A 7,311-nucleotide genomic window follows, 5' to 3' on the forward strand; every position below is an offset into this window, starting at 1 on the left:
CACCAAAATAGTTATATGAGTTGATAATTCAAATTTGTACTCAAGTTATAGGAATTTATATCAGAAGTTATATAAGAATTACATCAACCAGTTTGAACGAGTCAGAATTCAACTTGTCAGGCATGTTTCCCTTAGTTATCTGACTGCACTAATCTTTGTGAAGTATAGACTATAAATTGCATCTTCTTGACCGTTAGACAATGATTTATGCTGTTTTATGCTCCGGAAATTTACTTGCTCCTTTTCTTCTCAGTCTTCATAAACAGAGTTACTAATAATGTATTTGGTAACGTTTTTTTATTTCTCTTTTTTGCTATCAGAATTTGGTCAAAGTCATCCAAGACAGTATGCTCAAAACTAAACGAAACATTTCATCAAAAGTTGATTAGTTGTAGCTTGTCCTGAATTTCCATTTTGAATTTGCTACGGGAAATATTATTTGCACTCCATTTTTTATTATTTATACTCTCACTGTTTTTTTTTATCATATAATCTAGTAAATGAAAATTATATAATTAAAATGATAATGAAAATGTGATTAACAAAAATAGGAGTGTAAATAACATTTTCCTTTTCTAAATATTTCTAGACAACGCTCCAAACTGACTGTCCTTCTCAAGATCTTTCCTAGAACCTTGTGTTGACAGAAGTAATTGTTGGTTCTAGACCAAAATAAATCATATAAGTAACAATAATTTCTCTAATGAAATTTAACAAAAATTCATACCTCAATATTGCATTAAAAATGCAAATAATTGTACCATAAAAATGTTGATTTGGCATGGGTTGAGGCGCGGACTAGATCGCTCTCTTTAAGACGATTCGTGCCCCTACGGAGTATCCTCCGGTGTAGTAGGTCTCAGCACGTCGCCTCCAGGATACAACAGCCCAACCTTTTGCACACCGTAGTCTACTCCAATCTACACTATTGGAGCAAAACAGAAACCTCACACTAACACTATTCTTTTGCCCTATAAACTCTTATAGTAGTGGAGGAAAAATAGAAGGTAGTATAGAGATAGCAAAGTATGTATTTGGTTTGGTTGATAAATGCCTTATATATAGACTAAGAAATTAGGAATATTAGAATTCCAACATTAATAGAAATTAACACCTCATATTTCAGTTACAAATTGAAAAGTCTAAATTCATTGTATAACGGTAAAAAATTACTAAATGAATTCATAAAACCTAATCATTACATAAGTTACAAATGTAAGACATAAATCCCATAAGTTACACATTTAAATGTTTCAATTTGTAACTAAAAATTTATTTAAAGAATTTGTAATTTATTTAATTTGAATTCAAAATAAATATGTGATATTTTTTATTAAAATATCCAACAATCCCTCACTTATTTTAATAAAAAAATATAATATTCAAAACTTAACACTTAATAGGGCAAAGATTAAAAATTCATGCATAATTAAGGTGGCAATGCCTTTAAACCTTCACTTAGTGCTCAACAATTCCCGTGCTAGAGTCAAAGTGGACTTAGCCTTTAAACGATGACTTCTTGAGAGCACGTGAAATCGTATCACACACATGAACCTTTCAATGTTCTAAAATAGGTTTCATAAGCCAGCAAATTTATGGCCTTGTGCTTTATCCCAGTTTTCATGAGTGCTCTAGAGAACCAACCCAAATTCTTATAGGAAGCGGCCCTACTTCCACACTCATATAGGTGAGTCTATCAAGGATGCTCGTATGACTTAGACATCCCACCCATAAGGGCTATAGAACTCATTAAGGGAATAAAAATCCCAACCTCGCTTATCGTCATAGGATCACAAATGCACTTACATCATAGAGATAGACAATATAATCAAAGTAGTGCATATTAATCAACCAAATCACTCTATGATTCGTTTGTCTCCGACCTAGTTCTTGGGATCTCCAGTCCCTAGGTGGTTGTATCCTCATAGGTGATTTTTAACATATATTAGACTTTTGTCTTATCCCCCTCGATGTGTATCATATCCTTGACTTAAGCTTGAGATTTATTTTTTCGACACAAATAAAATAACAAAAATATGATATTCTCGAATTTTTTCGAATAATCTCTTAGTGGTCCAATTACATGGAACCAATCTTCGATGAGAAAATTTCTCATCCATATATTTTTGCCAAATAATGTAGGCATATATTTACTCATAAGTAATTTTTTAATTTTTTCTATGGCCAGTAGTCTAGTGATGCACTAGAAGCCATTCTCAAAAAACTCCATAATTATTTTTGCTTTTGCAAAAATATCAAAAAATATTTCAAGTACCTTCACCTCATGTCATATTTTTCAGTGAATGCTAGTTTGCATAACTCAAAATAAAGTTAGAATAGATTCAAAAAACAATAATTATGTCATACTCATAAATTGAGCAAATAGAATGGGCATATATTTGCTCACATCAAGCAAAGCCACATTCATTTCCATCATTTCTGTAATCTTCTTAGTGGCTGGTAATCTAGTAACCTGCCACTCTCATAGTCCTCAATGAATTTTCTTTTGCAAGAAAACTTCATAAGTAATTCAAATCTATCCAAATCATGCCTCGCTTTTTAATCTGCACAACTCAAATTAGAGATTCAGAAAATTCAAAAAATATAATAGTCAATGCACTATTATGCTTTAATTTCAAAATTCAACATGCAAGTAATGCAAGCCTTATAATGAAAAATCTCAAGGGTTTCAAAATTCATAGCTACCCGCTTAGTCAACATCCACTATCTGCGTTTCCATCCAAGCATAGTCTTACTATAGTCATGCTTGGTAAGGAAATTAAGTATTCCAGTTTGCATTAAATACAAAGACAACCACATAGCAAACAACATGAAATAATTTAATATAAATCCAAAAGTTGTTGGTTGCCTGCAAATTGATGGCCTTTGACTCGAATACATATTTTTCAATGTACAACATCACATTTTCAACTCAAAAGTTCATATTCACAATTTTAACACAATACAAGTCAAGAGAATAGAGTTGTTGAGAATTATATGGCTAATAACTTTATATTTCACAACTTCAAGCCACTAAAGCTATTATCCATGTATATAATTTTTCCTTGGTGACAGTGTAATCTTTTCTTCATGTATTATCAATACCGTTTATTGCTTGTCAACGTTTATTGCTTTTCCTCAAGCTTGACTGAGATCATATGAATTCAAGACAAAACTAGAGAATTTTAAACCCCCACTATTTAAATATAACTTGAACCCTCATAATTGCAGTTTTTTTTTATACATCTTGATACCACTATTCTTCAAACGTTGTCATAGTCATGCACTCGATTGAAGAATGCAATCATGTAATTACATACCTCCACTATTTCTAACAATTATTCATTCAAGACTACTCATGGAGTTCATATGTTAAGATAGGGCAGAAATAGTGTTCTAGGTACTCAAAATGATATACACTCAAAGCAGTACATAAGCATAAGAGCCATCTTATTGGGTACAAATCACACATTAACATCAACAAGAAACTTGACTTTTTTAAAAACACATACATTCAACAGCTAAATAGTTGCAAAGTCATTCATATATTTTGAGATCATCGTTGTTTAAAAAGAGGCTGTCAACAGACTTGGAAATTGAACTCCAAGTTATACATGCATTGTGTTTAGTGTATCTCGACTGCAATTGAATTCAAGTTGATGGCCTGCTGGTTTACCATTGTTTGAACTATAATGTCATAAGACTTGTACTTTTGTACAGCAAAATTTTATTTTATTTTTTTGCAATCACGTTGAAAACCAAAACCATGAAAATACTCATATACAAGTCTTTTAGGCATACTTCAAAACTATGAGATCGTACACATTAAAGTAATAAACTTTTAAATAGGAGCAATATCATCTTAAAAGTGTTGGTTCTAGACCAAAATAAATCATATAAGTAACAATAATTTCTCTAATATTGCATACCTCAATATTGCATTAAAAATGCAAATAATTGTACCATAAAAATGTTGATTTGGCATGGGTTGAGGCGCGGACTAGATCGCTCTCTTTAAGACGATTCGTGCCCCTACGGAGTATCGTCCGGTGTAGTAGGTCTCAACACGTCGCCTCCAGGATACAACAGCCCAGCCTTTTGCACACCGTAGTCTACTCCAATCTACACTATTGGAGCAAAACAAAAACCTCACACTAACACTATTCTTTTGCCCTATAAATTCTTATAGTAGTGGAGGAAAAATAGAAGGTAGTATAGAGATAGCAAAGTATGTATTTGGTTTGGTTGATAAATGCCTTACATATAGACTAAGAAATTAGGAATATTAGAATTCCAACATTAATAGAAATTAACATCTCATATTTCAGTTACAAATTGAAAAGTCTAAATTCATTGTATAACGGTAAAAAATTACTAAATGAATTCATAAAACCTAATCATTACATAAGTTACAAATGTAAGACATAAATCCCATAAGTTACACATTTAAATGTTTCAATTTGTAACTGAAAATTTATTTAAAGAATTTGTAATTTATTTAATTTGAATTAAAAATAAACATGTGATATTTTTTATTAAAATATCCAACAGTAATTCTTAAATGTCCACTTGGTTTGACCCCATAAATTGTGCCATCAACACAAGTTGGCTTAGTTGGTAAGGATCGATAATTCCCTTATAAAAGCTCATTTGTTTGAATTTCGTTGTCGATGTGAGAACTGTATTGATGGATGATCCGTAAAAACCTTTATAAACGACATGTGATTCCGGAAGCATACTTTGACGCATGGTGCTGACTGAAGGCGAACTCATTCAAAATTTTTTTAATCGAAAAAAAAATGTCTGCATTACTTTCACCAGCCGCCTAGTGGCCTACTAATGCCTGTAGTTACCCTTGAGGTGCCGGTCAAATAAGTACAATTACAAGTCCAGTGCGCAATTTGCTCTAGATGGCGTAGTTTTAATTTTTAAATGGGTTATTATCACTTTACTCCCTTAAATTATATCACTACTGTCAGTTTATCCCCTAATATTATCTTTTAATTACTTTACCCCCATAAGTAATTCAACTCAACATGTTAAGAAATTTTGGACAAAAATACCCTTTTATTTTATAGCATTACTGCAATGTTATTATCAATTTATTCGTTTAGATTATAGTGATACAATTACTTTAGTTCCTAACATTATTTTCTAGGCATTTTATCTTATCGTTAATCTAACTAGTATGGTCAAAAATTTTAAATATATTTACCCTTTTATATATAATTAAAAATAAAAAAGTTGGAATGGTTATTCTTCTTTTTTTCACTTTGAGAGATTGAAAAACATAAAAATAAAAGGGTTTTCTCAAATTTCTTTTTTTCACACTTATTAATACTAGGAAAAGAAAAAAAGATAGAAAAGAAGAAGAAAGAAAATTAGATTTTGCAAAGAAAGAAAATAAAGAAAAGTCTAACATTATCGTATTACATTATGGTTGTCGGGATTAGGATTGGAATTTGGTAATAAACAGAAAAGTGAAATAATTTTAAAATAATAAAAGTATTTAATTCTTCCTTATTTGTAATTTTTAAAAAAAGAATTGAACTCTCTCCCTCTCCCCCTCCCCCTCTCCATCTTTCTATTCTTTTTTGATATTAATAAGATTGCCAAGAAGAAATAAATTAATATTTTGACTTTTTGCCTTGATACTAAAAAGGAGAAGAGCTCTCTAAATTTTTTATTATTTTTATTATGCAAAGAGGAAGGTATTTTCTTCTAAAGTTTTTTAATTTACTAAGTTGGTTTAATGATAAGATAAATTATCTAAAAAATAACTCTATGGGGTAAATTGATAATGAGTCTATAGTTTATGAGGGTAAAATGATAATAATTTTAAGGGTTAAACATGTCTTTTTATTTTAATTAACAAATTCGATTAAGTTTGACTGTTAATCTTGGAGGTAAAAGTGACTAAAAAATAACGTTAAAGGAGAAATTGATAATGGCACCAAATGGTAAGGGGGTAAAGTGATAACAACCTTTTTTAAATCTTTAATTGTTACTACTGCTGCAGTTGTGCTTCTTTTTTAATTATTGTATTTTTCTATTCTAAATATTGTATCATTTGCTCGAGGTTAGGTTTTTGTCCCTTTCCACGTGCTTTTAATTTTGCTTATAAATAAAATTTAGAGCCAACATCCCTCATTTATAGAGTTTTGCCAAAAGAAAAAAAAAACTCTAACCTAGAGCATTAGGTGCTGTATGTCTATCAGTATTAATTTTCAGATTGTCAAGCGTAGGTACGTTTAAATATTCAGGCAACAAATATTGAAAATGGGAGTTGATAATGCCACAACTTTAATGTTAATGTCACAAAAATTCTTGCTTTATTGTCCACATTACCCTTCAGGAGTGAAAACTTTTTAAACAATTTTTTTATACACCTTCAGTGTAAGGATTGTTTTACACCAACTGAATCATGTCACATAAAATAAATTCAAATTTAAAATTCAAATTATGCACATGTGACATATATTTAAAACTGTTAATGTAAAAAATTAATACATTATCAATGTATAGAACTTTTTTATATGCCCTTTTTATGGGTTCCACTTCTATTCCTTTCTTTCTTCCTTTCTCACTAATCCATCCTTTTTTCCGAAGTTGGCAGGAAAATACAGCAATTATTCCTTGTGAACTGCAAACAAAGCAGCTGCCGTATCCTCTTTCATATCTTTTTCAGATGGATGATTCTATGGAACTGTACGAGGTGTTCTACAGTAGGTAAAACCTGATGCAGCTGTCTAGAAGTAGCAATCCGGTCAAAAATGGATTGGCGGATCAAGTCAAGACGGGTATAACAGTAGGCCCACTGATTCGAACACAATCTACCAACCCGCGATGAGTCAACATGCTTGACCCGAATACGAAATTTTCAGGTTGGCGGGTCACCTATTATGACCCAAAATATAATTCCAATTTACTAGCCTACCGCTATAATTTCTAATTGAACCAATTCTGCACAAAACTAATTACATAATCAAGTAATAAAAACCTCAATAAAACAATTCCAAACCAGATTTGAAATAAATTAAAGCACAGTAAAAGTGTTTTATCCCTAACCAGATTTGAAATAAATTAAAACACTTTAAAAGTAGAAAATAATGTAATACATTATTTGTCCAAACATCACAATTCTAACTTCACACAAGCTAAACAAATTCATTTAGGATTAAGTAGTTAATGCCTTGGAGAAAAAAAAATAACTTAGTTTAGTTTGATAAAATATTTTTTATATTTATTAAATTATTTTTAATTCATAAACGGGTTATCAAGTCAACCCTTAGGTGACCTGAATTCAAATGT

The sequence above is a fragment of the Coffea arabica genome, chromosome 1c, assembly GCF_036785885.1.
Source record: "Coffea arabica cultivar ET-39 chromosome 1c, Coffea Arabica ET-39 HiFi, whole genome shotgun sequence".
Taxonomy (NCBI): Eukaryota; Viridiplantae; Streptophyta; class Magnoliopsida; order Gentianales; family Rubiaceae; genus Coffea; species Coffea arabica.